At 43.9% G+C, this 17,982-nt stretch overlaps 1 protein-coding gene across 14 annotated transcripts in view; it reads right to left on the bottom strand.

The window, feature by feature from the left end:
• The window catches only part of TANC2 (tetratricopeptide repeat, ankyrin repeat and coiled-coil containing 2), a 154,024-nt gene that overhangs the window by 87,895 nt on the left and 48,147 nt on the right, over positions 1–17,982 (bottom strand). The window contains exon 1 of one of the 14 annotated variants that reach the window (XM_039700636.1): positions 13,548–13,664. The exons of the other annotated variants lie outside the window; for them this stretch is intronic. The gene's annotated coding sequence lies outside the window, so the exon portion shown is untranslated. Of the gene's footprint in view, positions 1–13,547; positions 13,665–17,982 lie in introns of those variants that run through there. 14 annotated transcript variants of the gene reach the window in all.

The following is a 17,982-nucleotide window of genomic DNA, read 5'->3' as shown; positions in this document are numbered from 1 at the left end:
TGGTTTAGTAAAAGCCTTTAAATATATTCCAGACCAGAGAAGGAGAACTAGACAATAAGTTGCATGCAGAGATTGTCATACTGCATTTCCAAGTTAAACTCCCATGCCCATTACAATGAAAGGCTAATGTGAAAAGCTCCTCAGCACTGATTCTGGGGGTCAGTGGCTTCTGCCCCTCCATTTACATAATTTATCTTTATAGTTCCCTGTCTTGCAAATTAAATTTGGGATCTGCAGCTAGAGATTGGGAGGTTGTTCTTTTGCTTCTCCGGTAATAAAAGCTCAACAAGTCAGAGAATGATCTTGGAGGCAGCAATAAATCTCTTGGTTTTAGGGAGGAAAGGCTGAGAAGGTCCAAGGATGGGGAGCCTGACAGACCATGCACAACCAGATCACTCAAATGAGCTACACTCAAATTAGTGATCCCAGATTCTTTTTGAAACGGAGTGTGCAAAACAGAGATGCAGATTGAGGAGTGGTTTTTCACCAGAAAGTCCCTGTGAAGCAGAAGAAAGGCAAGGAATCAACCCCCCATCTCTGCACCAAAACAGGTGTGCTAAAACCCACCATGATCCATCTGAGGAGATGTGCTGAGGGAAAACAGGTACCACACTTCCATTTGACACCCAAAAATGTGTGTAAAATTCATCCTCCTATGAACACGAGACACGCTGCCAGCACATTCCCTGCAAGCCCATCAGGGCCAGTGTAACTGGAGCTGTGCAGGGCAGGAGGAATGTGAGAAACTCGGGAAGATAAGGACAGCCTGGAGCCCCCTCTCACCCCCAGCCCTGGTCAGGGATGTGCAGCACCACTCAAACACACAACCTGATGCTAAACACCACAAGCCAGCAGTCAATTCTATATAAACCCCCTGGAAAAAATCCCACATGTGCACACACGAACACCCCACAGCCAACACCCCAGAGAAATCATTCCCAGTAACAAACTTGTGCCAGATCCTGATGTAATGAAAGCATTTTAATATTGAAAAGATTATTGCTATGGCCTGAAAATTGTTTAAAATAGTAATTCTGCACTGGTCAGTCCTTTAATATTTAGTTTGTAGTTGCTGTTTTAATAAATATGTTTTACTACAGTAATTTCTATAATATATATTAAAAATAGCCTGTCTTTTATCATTTCTGGCTGATACCAGGACCATATATCATCCCATGCACATGTGGCAGTGCTCACTGTATTCTAAAATACAAAACTCACAGGATTTCCACAGTTCAAGAAATGTTAATGACTGATGGGATTGTCACTAGAAGGTTCTGCACTAAAAAGTATTTTTAAAAAGAGGAAGGAGAATTTTAATAAACATAGAGAGGGCAATGTGATCACTACACCACTTGCTGTGTGGACACACAGGTCTGTGGAAGATGCAGGACCTGCATGTTTTAACAGATCAGCACTGAACTGTTTGCCTCTCACCTGTAAGGAAGGAATTGGGTTTTATTTCTACATTTACTCTGGATTCTTTTACTCCTCACTGAGGTGCCCATTGCCCCACTAATTCCTGCCTTCTCCACAGAACTGACTGATGACCACAGACGTGGATCATGGATCCAGCAAGCTGATCCACCCTTTCTTCTCTTGAGGGCAATAAAGAACATCCTATCACCAACGTGGTGAAATCTCCATATACTGCAAGTTCAACCATACACATTTAATTTTAATTAATTAATTTTATTTTTAATTTAATTAATTTTAATGCATTTCACAGCATCACAAAATCACAGACTGGGTTGTGTTGGGAGGGAATTTAAAGCTCATTCAGTTCCACTCCCTGGAACTGGCCAGGGGATACCTTCCACTACACCAGAGCACTGTCCAGCTTGGCATCTATTGGCCTGGCATCTATTTTATTATGTTTTTGTTCCCTCAAAACCATGACTTGAGCCTTAAAAACACACTTCCACCTGCCAAGACACACCATGTCACCACGACTCACAGACAACAGTTTACTTTAAAAGGCTCAAGTCAATACAATGCTCTCCACGTAAATACAGGTGGGGAAAAATCACAGAAGGAAGAGTTTCTCTTATTACAAATACCCTAAGTGTGGAAAAGACAAAAACTCCTCCTAACTCACCCATAACCCGATTACAGGAAAGGAGGATTTTCATGTACAAGAATTAAGCACCTCTGACTCATGTTCAAATGAAGATTATCCTGACAGATTCAGATTTGGGCATTAGTCTTCTACTGGAATAAACAACAAATGGAAATATCATAAACTCTAAAATCTGGTTTGACACTCTACAGCCAAATGTTAATGGATAACACTGATCTTTTTATAAAAGTAGTTTTTCAAGGCACAACGGTTTGCCTTGGTCCTGAACCCCTTCCTGAGAGCAAAGGCAAATCTTATGATCACAGTCATGGGATGAGCTTCTGGCACAAATCCTAAAAACTAACAAAAGCATGAAACAATTATTTGAAGTATTCTGTACCTGCTCAGTCCTTTAGGCCTCTTATTCCTGTAAGGATTTTCTGTAGGAAACCGACCAACTCCAGGTGTTAAACAGCATGAAAATTCATGTTACACAACTGGAGTTTTTCTGAGCAGAGAAAATCCTTCCAAGAACACCAGAAAAAATGATGTCTGCAATAACCAGTTATAAAAACATAATGGATTGAGTAAAGATGGCAGTCACTAGCAACACTGGCTTTCCAGAACCGCAAAACTAGCATTTAATTCAGGAAAGATATTGATTCCATGGAGACAAAAGTCACAACCTTGTTCCCGGGGTCACAGCACTTGTCACCTGTGATCTGAGTCCACCTCACAGGCCAGTCCCGTGCCCAATGCCTTGATGATGTTTGCATCATACAGGAACTGACTTGTTACTACTGAAGAACTTCAATTTCAACAGCTGAGATGTTATTTCAAACCAATACTGCACATTTTTGGGGCCAGTTCTGCAGTACAGGAAAATGTTGGAGGAAACAGCAATTCTTTTGCCATTGCATGGATGATGGAATAATCCATCCCTGGGAAGCTGGAAGCTTCTCTGTGTACCAGCCCCTTACAAGAACCAGGAAAATGGACATTACTGCCCAATCTGCATCAACACAAACCAGCCTTTTACTCACAGACTTCATCACTATAAAACACAAACACACACAGCCCCGTGCCTGGATTCTCCTGGCTTGCTCCTACGGCAGGTATTGGGAAGAGTCTGGCCAAGGAGCTGGGCTCAAAATCAACTTTTGTGCCTTGTTTTCTGTTCTCCCCATGTTAAACAGTTGAATTTCACCTGTGTTTTGAACCTGCCTCTGCCACAAGAGGATGAAATAATGAAATTTGCTCTCTTTGTGTAAAAATATTGTGTTTATCACAGGTTGATGAGGTGAAAACGTGCCAAAAATGATGGGAATGTTTCATAGCATCACAAAGTGGTTTGGATTGGAAGGGATCTTGAAGATCACCTAGTTCCAACCCCCTGCCATTGGGTGTTTAGCACAAACTCATCTCTTGTTACTAATCCAGCTGAGGAAAAATTGAATTTTGCACATTAATATACTGTGTTTTAAACTACTGTAAGCACAATTTTAACCACACAATGTTAAGGGGTTGGAATGGACCCCAAAGTTCATCCAGTCAAAATCCCCCTTGGATGGGCAGGGACTCCTCTTGCTAGACCAGGTTGCTCAAGGCTTTATCCAACCCATCTTTTAACATTTCCAGGGATGGGAAAGCGACAACCTTCATAACCCCCACAACCTCTTTTGCAACAGAAATTTGATATTTGAATTAAATCCTCAATGTTAAGGGGTTGGAATGGACCCCAAAGTTCATCCAGTCAAAATCCCCCTTGCATGGACAGGGACTCCTCCCACTAGACCAGGTTGCTCAAGGCTTTATCCAACCCATCTTTTAACATTTCCAGGGATGGGAAAGCCACAACCTTCACAACCCCCACAGCCTATTTTGTAACAGAAATTTGATATTTGAATTAAATCCTCCAAATCTGTAAGGTTCCCAAAAACCTGCCCAAGCTGAGCTGTGTCTGGGAAAATCCAGAGTCATGATTGGAAGAGCAAACTTTGGAAGCTCAGATTTAAAGAGAGAAAAGGGGGTGCTCAGTGCATCCTCCATTCCCATCTTTCTTTCACTCATGCCAGAGCCTGACTCATGTTTGGAAGTGTCCCAGCAGCTCCGCAGTGCTGTGCAGAGCTGACTTTTTATTGAAGTCTCCCTCGAACTGAGATGTTTTTAGTGCTGCAGAGTTATTGATCCATGGAGCTCCTGAACAAATAACTGTCACATTCAGCACAGCTGCACAAAACCCAGCGCACGGTGATGAGGCTTTGATCCTTCCTCTGGCCCAAAGGACCCTTTATTTGGCTGAGGTAAGAGCCACAAAGAGGAAATTATGGACCACACGACTGTTTTTGCTGTGGCACTAATCCTGGAACCCCAGAATGGTTTGGGTTAGAAAATACTTTAAAAAAAAATGATCCAGTCCCACTCCCTGTCAGGGGCATGGGCATGATCCACTAGACCAGCTTGCTCCAAGCTTCATCCAACATTTTCAGGGATGGGGCAGCCACAGTTTCTCTGGAAAACCAGAATAAATAATATACCAGCCATGTGTAACAAGGATTTTTAGGTACATATATTTTTAAAAATTAAAATTAAACCAGTGACAATACATGCAATGAAGGTTAACATCCTCTTTACATAATCCAGCATTATTTTATAGAATCCATTGTGTAACAGTTTCTTCCTCTTCTATTATTTGAGACTATAAAAGCTTTTTAAATTACATTCCCCAGCCTCTCTCCTCTCATCCCACATTATCACAGCAGTGAGGGCAGGGCAGCACAGAAAAGTGCTGAGAACAATGTGTTGTCTGGAAACATCATGCTCGTTCCAAAACTTTCAGAAAAAATGTTTGGTTTAGGAGATAAGGCCCTGAAACACGAAAATTGAAGGAAACATAGGTGGAAAGAGGAAAAGGATAAATAAAAGCAGGAAGAGAGTTCAGCAAGCTGGTGATGCCAGGACAGCAATGGGAAAGGAGAGCTCAAAAAATCAACTACATTCTTCTTTAAACTGTAGGTGTCTGTAACATGAAGGTTTTGCCTATTACTGCCCCTGAAATTTATTTTTCCTTTGAAAAACTGAGGAATAACCTTCTCTAAAGTGGATTCTGCAATCTCGTGGGACCACAGCAACCTCTTGGAACATTCTTTCCTCCCCTCTGTCTCTCTCCAGATGAACAAGGCACAGAAAATGTCAGCAAGAATACCTTCAGTGACCTCAAAAAGGAATGAGTCTTCTGAAAAAGTGTAATTAAATCAAATTATTACCTATCTCACCAAAATTATTACAAACACTCCCAAATAATTGATCAAAATGGTTTTCTGTCTGAATAGACATCCCAAATCAATGTCCAAGGGAGAAAATCACACGGTTTTGAAAAGGCTTATATGAATTTTAAATATATGTAGAATAAAATAATACAGATTTCTGCCTGAAGTGCTCAATAATGGCAATACAATGATGCTTACAATACATTTATATATTCAGAGAGAAAATAATTCCTCCTAAAATACTAACCTGGCTGTAGTCTGTGCTTCCAAAAGGAATTCAGCTCAATTTCCATTTTGCTTATTATTATAAACAACTTTCTATCATTCAGAGAAATGGAACAGTGATTCTTCCATCAAACTGAGCACTGCTGGAGACACCAGCCAGCAAAATCCCCTCCCCAGCTGAGCCCAAAACATTCAGGCTTTGGAGCAACCCAGTGTCAATCCCCTGAGCAGATGCTCCCTGCAATGCTCTGGGCAAACCTCAGGAAGAAAGTTGCTCCTATTATTGATCCCAGAAAGAAAAACACACCCTCACTTTCCCCCTAGAAAAGGCTTTTTTTTTTCAATGTGGGCTCCCAACAAGTCTTTGTCCACGTAGGGGATAGCTTTGAGGAGAAATAAGTTATTTAATTAATATACAGACATGGCAGGAGGAGGAGATGGGACTTTCCCCTTCCCATCCAAACTCATCAAGTCATTTTGACTCCTTGGAGCTGAGGCACACTGTACATTTCTCCATGTCATTTCCCATCGAAAATCCTTTTCAGCATCTTCTGAAGCCTCTCAGAATTGCCTTTTTTAGCAGAAATTCCTCAGCTGTGACTCAAGGTAGAACCCTGTGCATGAGACGAGGAAGATGAAAGCAGAGAAAGGAAGGCAGCACCACTTGCTCCAGCTTTCTAAGTCATCTTGTTATGAAAACAAGGAATAAATTTCTGTTGCAGTCACTCTTGAAGTTTCAGACTTTGCACTAAAAAAAAATAAATAGAGTGACTGGAGAGCTGGGACTATGGGATGAAACCACGTCATCAATATTTTAAGCCTACGTAAGATCTGCTCAAATACCCCCAAGATCCTCCCAAATGACAGAAAGAGGGTAGAGCTGGAGGGAAAAGAATTCCTCAAGCCCTCTATCCCTTTCCCCAACAGTTTTATTTCATTAAATGTTAAATTTAAAACAGATGAGAGGAGAATACTACAAAACACAAGTGCTGAATTGTATTATTCCCATTCAATCTCCTACTGTCCTGGAGTTCTTTCTGTAATTCAGTGACTCAGATGTTGCACTGGCACTAAAAATGAGGAAAATGTCCAAAAAGGACCTGGATGTACTGTAAAGGACATTTAGTGTACAGAGAGCAGCAAAGAGCTCTGTCACTTTAATCAAATTATGGGCAACCCTGGTAATTCACTGGTTAGAAAGAACCCGTTACAGCAATTTCTAACAATGCTCAGATTTCAAACTAAACTTTCAAGCTGACAGAAATCAGAAACTAATTAAGCATCTACTGAAGCAAACACATTTCCTTCTCTCTTGCATGAAGCTGACAAAGTTCAGGAAAAGCTGCCCAGTGCCACTGTGTCCCCACCAAGGGGCTTGTGTCTCATGGGGCTTTTAAAATGGTCTATGCTGAACACGGCAGTCAAATCCTTTCTGGACATTGACAAAGCTTAATTTAGTTCAGAAATTAAAGTCTAGAAACCACTAGAAAAAGAGAAAATATATTTAACTGGTGATTCTTCCCACAGAAGAAAAGAACAAGTGAAATACAAGCAGTTCTGAAATGCAGTTTATCTCCCTAGTGTTTTACTCTCTCACACAGCTCTTCCAGAACATCTTTAAGGTCCCTTCTCACCCAAACCATTCTGCAAATCCAGGATTCTCTCCATCTTTCTTTCCACTGAGAAGTGCACACAGGAAGGTATCCCTGCCCAGGGCAGGGGTGGAACTGGATTGCTGCTAAGGTCCTTTCCAGTCCAAACCATTCTGAGACTCTGTGGCTCTCTCTGCCCTTCAGACCTCCTCCTGTTAACACGTTCCACACACACACCAGGCCAGCGGCTCCGCAGCTTCCCAGAGCTCCCTCCAAGGCCTTTTGAGCACTCGATGCCACCACCACCACCTGTCAGCTAAGAGAGTTGTAAATGAGCAGTTATCCAGCAGAGAATTCAGCACCCTTGGCTGCCGGGGTCGGCTGTCACTCATCTCTGCCCCAGCAGGGGAAAAGGTGGTTCTGGGCAGGCCGTGCTTTGAAGAAGGAGTCTGGACTCTTGCTTTTGGTCTTCAGTTGAGTTTATTGTTCCTTATCTACAAAGTTTTTCTGTCTGTCCAGCCGAGGTCTGATCAGCAAGGCAGCCAAGGGCACTCTCTCCCGCCCACGGGGTCTCTTTTATAGTGAAAACTACGTATTAGATATTTACCTTTAATTCCCAATACTTTCTGCCCTTGTTGGCAAGTGCACCTTCACCATGAACCAATCCACACATGCCAACATCATCCTGAACATGGATGCCAAGGAGAAGAAAGAAGGAGGACAGGGCACGCCCAAATCCCTCCATCTTAGAACCCCTGACCCCCATGTACAGGATTCCAAACCCCCCTGTACAACATACAAAACCCCCCTGTGCAGTGCTCCAAAATTTTTCCCTTCACCCTGTGATTCCTACTTAAACTTTTGTGGCCCGTAGTTCTTCATATAAGGTTGGCAATTTGCTCTATGAATTAAGGTCGAATTTCCAGGTGTCTTTGGCTTCCTGCCAGCGTCTCTGAGCCCCTGCCAGGGCTTTGAGACATCCAGGGCATCCAGAGAGATGTCCTGGGTTCCGACACTTGGCCACCTCCTGCTCCTCCTGCTCGGCCCAGTTTGCTTTCATGACCTGCTCTACCTCTGCTGCCACCCCAGACAAAGCTCTGCCATCCTGTCTGTACCCCCACACCAGGTACCCACTGCTCTGATTGTCTGTAATTAGAGCAGTAAAAAATTAAAACCTGCACGAGGGGTTTGGAAAGGAGCTGAAAAAGAATAACAAATGCACTCTAGACAGCGCCACAAGAGCGCTGCTGAAGTATTCTACAAGGAGCCAAGAATGATCAAAGGTAGGTATCAAATTATAGCAGCAAATTAAATTGGAAAAGGAGTGGCAGGGCAAAGGCCAGCAGCAAGCCTAAGCTGCACGTAAACAAAATCTTATTCATTCTCCCACCATATCATTAAGATCAAACCAAGATGTTGTGACCATAAAAGAGAGAAGAGTAAACTGTAAAATATCCCACCATTCACAGCCCAAGTAATCCCAAGTTAGAGCACGTGAGAGGCTGGATCCTGTTCACTATACAAACCACTGTTTATGACACAGCTACAAGCCAATATAAATTCACTCCTTGACAACAGCATTTTAAAATAAAGGCAAGAGATTAGGAACAGCTAAGGTAATTTTATTTCTGTGCAAGTCATTCAAATTTTGTGATGCTAAAACTAGTTTAGTTGGGTTAGTTGATACCACCAGAGCTGTAATTATATTGACACATATGCAAAACTGTTCCATTCATATGAAATTGGATTTAGGATCCGTATTGCTCCACTGGTAGCAGCATCACAGGATATTCTATCCTTGAAATGAAGCTACTTATCTGATAAGGCACAAGCCTGAATCAGCTGAACTTGTTTGTTAACACTTGAAAAACTGCATTATGCTGCATTTACAAGGTGGGTTTTACCTAAGGAAATTTCTAATTCATCCATCTGTAGTTTTCAGTAATTTATTTGCTTTTCCAATTCTTCATTTCCTTGCAAAATTAAAGGAGCTGTTAGAACTTTCTGTTTTGAGGAGTGATGACTGCTCATCATCCTTTCCTTCCACAGAGGAGCAGGGACAAGGACACATGGCATGCCTCAAGGATTTAATTGAAATATCTAATAACCATGGGATTATTTGTGTGAACACAGATGGTTGAAGCAGACTGTCACTGACACAGGAGTGCCATGCTCCTCATCGTGAGCGGATTTAAGACCCAAAACTTCTCTGAGTGCACACAAATCCTGTGACACCACCAATATCCCAGGACCAGGGGACACTAAAGTGGAAGGCAGCACCTCCAGGGCCCCTTTCCAAGCTGAAAGGGCAACAGCCATGACATGCAACAGGTCCAGGACCATTTATTGACAGAAACACCCAGCTGGTGACTTCCTTTCTAAAAACCACTTTCTCACTTACACCTACTCACTTCCATGGCTGAGAAGATAAAGAGAAAAGCATAACAGGGATAAAACCTGCATTGTCCTAATCCTGCCTTCATCTCTGCAGAGGAAACACGTGTAGAAATTTCAAGTTTAAGCTTTCCACCGCAACCAAAGGGGTGGGGACACCTTCCACTGTCCCAGGGTGCTCCAAGCCCTGGCCATGGACACTGTCAGGGATGGGCCATCCACAGTTGCTCTGGGCACCCTGTGCCAGGCCTGACCACCACTGCAGGGAAGGATTTCTTCCTAATATCCAATCTAAACATACCCTCTGCCAGTTTAAAACCATTCCCCCTTATTCTGCCACCACAAGCCTTGCTATAAACTCCTTCTCCATCTTTCTTGAAGCTCCTCTATCTAGGAATTTAGGAAATTTATCCAGCTCCAATCTAGGAATTACTGAGCATCAACAGCTACTCCAGGAAAATCACCACAGAGCAAGGAAAGAGAAGTGCCAAAGCAACGGCCCAGAGCCAAAGATCCAGCCCAATCCTCAACCTCCTGTATGGTCTGAGCACTGGTCAGAGGACCTGTGATGAAAACTTGGCATGTGACTCTGCAATGGCCCCACCAGGACCCTGTTCATGTTGTGCTGGAACATCTCATGTGTGGCATCATCCCAAACCTGGTGATAAGACCATGAGTTTAGCTGAGCCTGATCAAGGTTTCCTGCGTGGTTAGAGCCAGCCAGGTACAGATGACACCAGAAATTAACTTCTGCCAAAGTCATGCTCAATCTTTGGGCAAGTGACCCAACCCAACACCTCTGCGTGGTCATTCCTCCTTCACACTCCTCTATCTAGGAATTTAGGAAATTTATCCAGCTCCAATCTAGGAATTACTGAGCATCAACAGCTACTCCAGGAAAATCACCACAGAGCAAGGAAAGAGAAGTGCCAAAGCAACGGCCCAGAGCCAAAGATCCAGCCCAATCCTCAACCTCCTGTATGGTCTGAGCACTGGTCAGAGGACCTGTGATGAAAACTTGGCATGTGACTCTGCAATGGCCCCACCAGGACCCTGTTCATGTTGTGCTGGAACATCTCATGTGTGGCATCATCCCAAACCTGGTGATAAGACCATGAGTTTAGCTGAGCCTGATCAAGGTTTCCTGCGTGGTTAGAGCCAGCCAGGTACAGATGACACCAGAAATTAACTTCTGCCAAAGTCATGCTCAATCTTTGGGCAAGTGACCCAACACCTCTGCGTGGTCATTCCTTCTTCACAAAGGAAGAAGTTTCTAAAACAAGCTGTCCTGTTGTGACAGAAGTAGGAGAGGACCAAAGAACGTGTCCAGCTGGAGATGAGGCCTTTTCCTTAGAAAACAAGCAGCCCAGGAGAATGCAAGGGCTTGTTCCACATGAGTGAGTCCTGTGGATGCCTTTCTGCTCTCGAGTGCACAGGACACCTCTGAAGGCACGTTCCAGGAGTAGGAGGAAAGACGTAGCCAAGGGAAGAGTGATGGCCTGATTTAACTCCACAGGAGCTTTCTACACCACCTCCTCTTGCTATAGAAACCTCTTAGCTATGTCTAAAAATTAAAAATTCTCACACACCAGAAGTGTAATCGTGACAGATGCTCCATTTTGTGCAGCTCCAGTGTGAAATAAGGACAATTTCTCTCTCTGAGCATCTGAAAACCCCTAGAGTTTCAATTTTTTTGCCTTTTAAACACCATCTACACTAGAGAAACTTTTGGGGTTCTCCCTCTGTTTAAGCATCTACACAAGAATCTGAAATGCAGAGCTATTATCACCTTTTCTCAGCTCCAGTGCTGTGATGACATGTTTACCACATCCTCTGCAAGGCTGAGCAGTCCAACAGCCTTGATGCAAATAAAAATACCCTTGGGAAGAGAAAATTCTAAAGGTTCTGCAACAACCTCACACCACAAGAGAAAAACATGGGATTTTCTGCATATCTCAACTGCAATTTCTGCTCTGTCAATATGAAAGACAGTTGGGTGTCAAAAATAAGACAGATAGGGCTTGTCTTGAAAACAGCACTGAGGAAAATCCATGCTAGAACTGGGGTCTTTAAAAGCCAATAAATATGATATGCCAGTTTTTTCCTTCCTTTTATTTAAGAAAATAAAAGTTACATCCAAACTATCCTGAAATTAATGCAGAAATATCATGAGTTTGACAGGTCTCCAACAAACAAAAACCCTGCAACACAGGATTTGGTTTAATTCCAAAAATTACAAACAGACACACTATTTATTTGCAAAAATTTCATGGACAGTTTTGGAGCTCCAAGAAGATTTAAATCAGAAATTTTCTCATTTTACACAAAGAATTACGTTGGTTTAATAGAGACAAAAGTCCATCTGTGAGTACGCAGGGACACATTCACCCACCTGTTCCATCTCTGCAAGCCCAAATGGTTTCCATTTGAGTATGTGCCTGTCAAAACAAATCACAAGTCCCAAAATAATGGATGAAGAATCCCAAAAATGGATAATAAGAACTGACACACCAGGAAAAATATACTCAGCATATGTTATTGTAAGTGAACGAGGATCCTCCTGCTGCAGCAGGTTTCATTGCTGGAGACAGAATCCCAGAATCACTGAGGCTGGAAAAGACCTCCAAAATCATCGAGTCCAACCTGTGCCTGACCCTCATCTTGTCACCAGTCCACAGCACTGAGTGCCACATCCAGTAATTCCCTGGACACCTCCAGGGATGGGGACTCCACCACCACCCCGAGCAGCCCCTTCCATCCCTTCCATGAAGAAATTCTTCCTGAGACATCAAGATTTGTCACATTAAGAGCATAAAACAGGACTGGAAATCCAGATGGCCAAAGCACAAGGAAAAGTTGTGTGTATTTTAGGTAATTTTTTAAAAAAGGGACAACTCAGTTATTCTGACAAAACACAAATTTTCTACTCATGAAACCTCTAAGCAGGCAAAGAATCAGGGAAACTTCAATGGAAAATTAATTATACCCAGAAAAAATACTTTATGTATCTGGAACTACTGAAATCTAACGGCACCTTCCAGGTAACTGGGTCCTTGGCACTGCTATGCATTCTGAGACACAGGGTGGGCCTCCCACCCAACCTCCACTCCCACACAGGAACAGGAATTTCAGATCAGTGTCGTGCTGACAGCATGACACAGAATTCAATGAAAAGAAATGTAAGCCTACAGCAAACACTGTGGTATAAAAAGACTTTAAAAAGGGCAAAGTCTCTCCTGACACCAACAATTTTAAGCACAATATCCTTCAAAAATTAGCTTCAACATGAGCATCAGGCACTACAACAGTTTTTCCTCAAATTCTACCTTGGTAATGATTGTTTATTTACTTTTATTTCTAGAAGCTCTTTCAGTGAAAAGCAAATATTTCTTTCCCTCAGCACAAAGGAGTTTTATAATCCACTCAAATCGAATTTGCGGTCATTTCAGAACACAAAAAGGAAAACATTATCTCAATCCCATTGTTCTAACATTTTGAAAACAAACGACTTTAGAAGCTCTTTCAGTGAAAAGCAAATATTTCTTTCCCTCAGCACAAAGGAGTTTTATAATCCACTCAAATCGAATTTGCGGTCATTTCAGAACACAAAAAGGAAAACATTATCTGAATCCCATTGTTCTAACATTTTGAAAACAAATGACTTGGTGTCTGTAGCATTTTCAAGTCACTCCTCAGCAGTTCTATTTCAGCAATGCTCAGAAATCAAATTTTTTCATTGCACATTCATTTTATGTTTTGTATGAGAAATTCTGCACGTCTGAGCAAGGAGGTGACAAACTCAGATTATGTAAAATGATTGCAACAACCAAAACACAAAAAAACCACCAGCAGCATCACTCCATCTGACACTAACTCCCTCCTAGTAATGGCTTCCTTACCAACTCGGAGCCCCACAATCCCTTATTGTACATTGATTTTCTGCAGTTAGACGAGGCTGAGGAATGCCCGACACAATCCCGACCAAAGACAAATTGTCCAAATACTCACAGGGCTTTGCTTGCTCTCCCCACCAGCCAGGCTGGGGATTCAGGGGTAGTGCTGCCTGGAGAGCACTCTGGCACGGCTCCTGCTGTGATCCCTCCCTGTCCCCAGCGCTGGCTCCATCCTGCTGCTCCCCACGTCAGGCTGATGTTACAGGTGACACCTCCCGCTGCTGATGTCAAGCTCCGTTCCCAAAATCAGCAGCACCGTGTCCCTGCGGCGCTGGCTGCTCCTACAAGCATCACCTGCACATCCTCTGGGTGCCAGGAAACGAGCTCCAGCAGCATTCCAGAGAAGCTCATGGACACACACAGCCTTCCCTCTTCGTCAAGGCTCCCAGTGCTACAGAGCTGCTTTAATTCCTACCAGAACGCTGCAGCAAATGTAGCCTCCCCCGGGGTGGGGGGGGAAAGAAGGATTTTTATAGTTTCTTTCTGTGGTGCAGCTTAATTTGCCCTCTTCCTAGTGCTGAAAGAACAGGGAAATAAGGGATGAGGAGACCAGAGTGACTGACTCATGGATGCTCTCCCGAATATTTTGGAGTAAGCCGAGGGGCTGGTGATGCAGCCCAGGACCAGAGCTGATGAATGGCGCAGTGCTGCTGTTGTCATGGCAACCAAGAGGAAAAGGAAAAAAAGGCAGCACCATATAAGGAGCTGTGACATGGATTCTGGGAACAATTTATACTAAAAGGCTCTAAGCCCTAGGATACTTTAAAGCTGCAGCACCCCCTTGGTTGGGGACAGGTTTAATTGTTCACAAATTTCCGACAGGATCACGTCCAGACCAGACACATTTGTATCTGGAGGGTTGCACCAAAACAACATGATTCTGCAGTGCATGCAAGTAACTGGAACTGGAATAATTGAAATTATTAAATGGCTGGACACTAATAGGGACCCAAACTAACATCTGTGAAAACACGGTAGCCACAGGTAGGCAGAGCCCCACGCAGGTGAGGAGCTCTGTCCTTACAGGGCGAGGCTGAGATGAGGCAAACTGCAGCACCATCAGGTGGCTGAGTGCCTCAGCAGCACTGACACCAACACAGATCCTGCCAGGCCTCCCAGAGACAGCAGAACATTCCCAAATTAACCCACAACCCAGGCACTGCTGGGCAAGGGAGGCTGGCAGAGCCCCCAAAGCATCTTCAGGTGTGGCAGAGCAGGGACAGCCAGCTCACACACATCTGCCATCACAAGCTGTGAGCAAGGCCAAGGTTTGTATTCCACGTGCAACACTGGGGAAAAACACATTATTTACCAGAACCGTCTTCAGCTGCTTTTCACTTCATGCAAGTGCTCAAACAAACAACACACAGCGAGGGAAAGAATGGCCACTGTCCACCCAGCACAACCACGACACTGCAGGGCTGGAGCCTGGGCTCAGCAACTGAAACTTTGTCAGAAATCCTTTCCTTTGATGATTTATTTTATTTTTAAATGCAGAATCCCAGAATAGCCTGAGCTGGAAGGGACATTAAAGATCACCCAGTTGCTACTGCCGTGCCCATGGGCAGGGACACCTTCCACTGTCCCAGGCTGCTCCAAGCCTGGTCCAGCCTGGCCTTGGGCACCTCCAGGGATCCAGGGGCAGCCACGGCTTCTCTGGGCACCCTGTGCCAGGGCCTCACCACACTCACATCACAGAATCACCGTTATGCATGGAAAAGACCTTGAAGATGATCAAACCCAACCATCAACCTTGCAACACCACCACATTCCCCACTAAACCACGCAATCAAGTGCCAGAGGCACACGTTTTTTGAGCACTTCCAGGAGTAGTGACTTCACCACTTCCCACATGTGCCAGCACTGACAGCTTCCCCCCAGCACTCCCACCCCTGGAGCTGTGCCTCATCATCTCTCACGCTCCCACCCAACTGAGCTGGTACAACAAATTGGAGAGAACATGTGGTCCTGGGGGCTGCAGTCATTAATCTGGGTTTATCACCACTAAACTAGAACCAATAAAGTTTTCAAGTAGAGAGGTCTGAGCTTTTTAGTCCCACAATTACAAAGAATATTGAACCATTTGCTGAAGATACAGAGAAGGAAGATGTGACACTCCTCATGGCTACTCCCAAGAGATGCAAGGGATCCCATGAGGGATGGGGAGAAGACAAGACCCCAGCCCTACAAATGACATGTGTGATGGTGGCACAGAAAATCTTGTGTGTTGCCAGCCCAAATGGACCCGGAGGGTGTTGAGAACCACAGTGGTGGATCCTCACTGGCATCACTGGGAAGAGCAAGACTCCACCCCGCCCAGCCCTGCTCTCACCATCTCTGAAGGATCTAGTGAAAAAATATACATCTTCTTCAGGAAAGAGGCTGCTATGAACTGCCTGAACCCACTGATCTGTAGGAATATTCCTACTGATTTATATGAATTTTATTACTGGGGAAAGTTCCCACATTCCCCAAACACAATGAGAAATGCTCTCAAAGAGAGGATCTGCAATAAAACCAGTTCCCCAGCCCATCTCTTTGAAGGCAGCTAATTCACACTGGATACAACAAGATCAGGCCTCTGAGAATCCAAACTGAAACATCCAGGCCAGGTTTTGTTAGAAAAACACGATTTCTTTCCTAAATTTCTTGCTAATATTCTCCCCTCCTCACTCTCTGCACAGGCACTCACACACATGCTCTTTCTAAGAGAATCCCAACGCTTGCAATCTGTCATTCAATAGAAAAAATAGCAATAGCCAAGCACAGTGATGAATAAAATTATCCCTGCGCATATAAATGTACAATATGCAAATGAACGCTCCTTCCTGAGGAGGAGGAGGAGGAGTGGGATGCAGCACAGGGCTTTGTGCAAACCCTCTGCACATGGTGGGTTCCACAGGAGTGGAAGAAAACATCATGAGCTGAGTCTTTCAGCCCAGTATCTCCTTTATTAACCTAATGCATGTATTTCTGGCACTGATTGCCAAAAGCACTTCCATACATTCATCCCTCAGCACCCTCCTGGAAAGCACTGCTGTCCTCAAGGCAGGTACACAGAGCACCTGCATTATTTTCATCACAGTTATGGCTTGGAGTCAGCAATAACACACCCCTGATGTACAGCAGAATTTTTAAGCCCATTGTTTCAACAGCACTTGCTCTTTGTGCAGCAAGCATGGTAACTCTTAAGTGCTGATTTTACTGCAGACACAAACCAAAATGGTTGTGTCTTCCATTATTAACCTGGGCTGGGAGGGTGGGGAGTTTTCTTTCCATTTATTCCGTATTTTTCACATTATTTTTTGTTAATAAAGCCACTATTACCAAAAAAAAACCAAAAAACAAACTGAGATTGAATGTGCTGATTTAAGGTTGTTTTCAGCCAGTGCTAAACAAGAGGTGGCACCAGGCAGGAGGGGGAGAACTGATTACTTATGCTGACTATTACTTCACCCCTTAGAGTGACAATGAACCTTAGTTTTTCCTAATCACCAGACTATTCAGCAGAGTGGAAATTGCACCCACGTGGAATATTTATCACCCTCTGAACCCAGGCAAGTTTTCATACCCAGCAAACCCAGATACCAAGATGGGAGTGAGTGACCTTAGTTCCTCTGGGCAGAAAACTCTCACTCTGTGGAATCTGCTCCTGAGGCTTTTTACCAAAAATGGACATTTTAACTTTTCTGCAGATGAAAAGCTGCCTTGGTTAAAATCAGACAGATTAAGAACTTTAAAAGGTTCTATTATCATAGAATTATGGAATGGTTTGGGTTGGAAAGGACATCAAAGTCCACCCCCTGCCACGGGCCAGGGACATCTTCCCCTGTCCCAGGCTGCTCCAAGCCCTGTTCAACCTGGCCTTGGATGCTTCCAGGGATCCAGGGGCAGCCAGCAACCTGTGCCAGGGCCTGCCTACCCCCACAGCCAGGAATTTCTTCCACATGTCCAATCTAAATCTCCCCTCTTGCAGTCTGAACCCAATTTCCCCTTGTTTTTTGCTCCAGTTCCCAACAGAAAATCCCTCTTTGGCTGTAGGCTCCTTCAGATACTGCAAGACTGCTCTGAGTATCTGAGTAAATGGTCCTAGGACATAGATTTTTATTTTAAAAAATTAAAATATAAAGATTTTTTATGTACCATAAGGGTGAGGGTCCCATGCTCTCACCACCCACTCTGCAGACATGGAATTATGACAGGAACAGGATCTCTCTCCCCTATCCTTTCCAAGTTCTCCTTTCACCAGAGGGCAGAGGAAACAAAAGGTCCCAAGTGCATCAAAGCCCCCTTTTGTACACACAGATCAGATTATATTCCATAAAAACTCTTTTTGGAGATTTCCCTCAGCACAAGCACAGGACCCTGGCTGACCATAAAGCAGGGCACAGAGGGGGTCAGACTTTAGGCAAAAAGCGAGTTTCCCAAAAACTGTTACCAGGAGAAATACTCTTTTTCAGGCTTTTATAGAGATGTTGGACTCCAAGTGC

The sequence above is a fragment of the Passer montanus genome, unplaced genomic scaffold, assembly GCF_014805655.1.
Source record: "Passer montanus isolate IOZ18808 unplaced genomic scaffold, ASM1480565v1 scaffold142, whole genome shotgun sequence".
Lineage (NCBI taxonomy): Eukaryota > Metazoa > Chordata > Aves > Passeriformes > Passeridae > Passer > Passer montanus.
The sequence above is the reverse complement of the archived record's forward strand: the minus strand, read 5'-3'. Positions and strand labels throughout refer to the sequence as shown.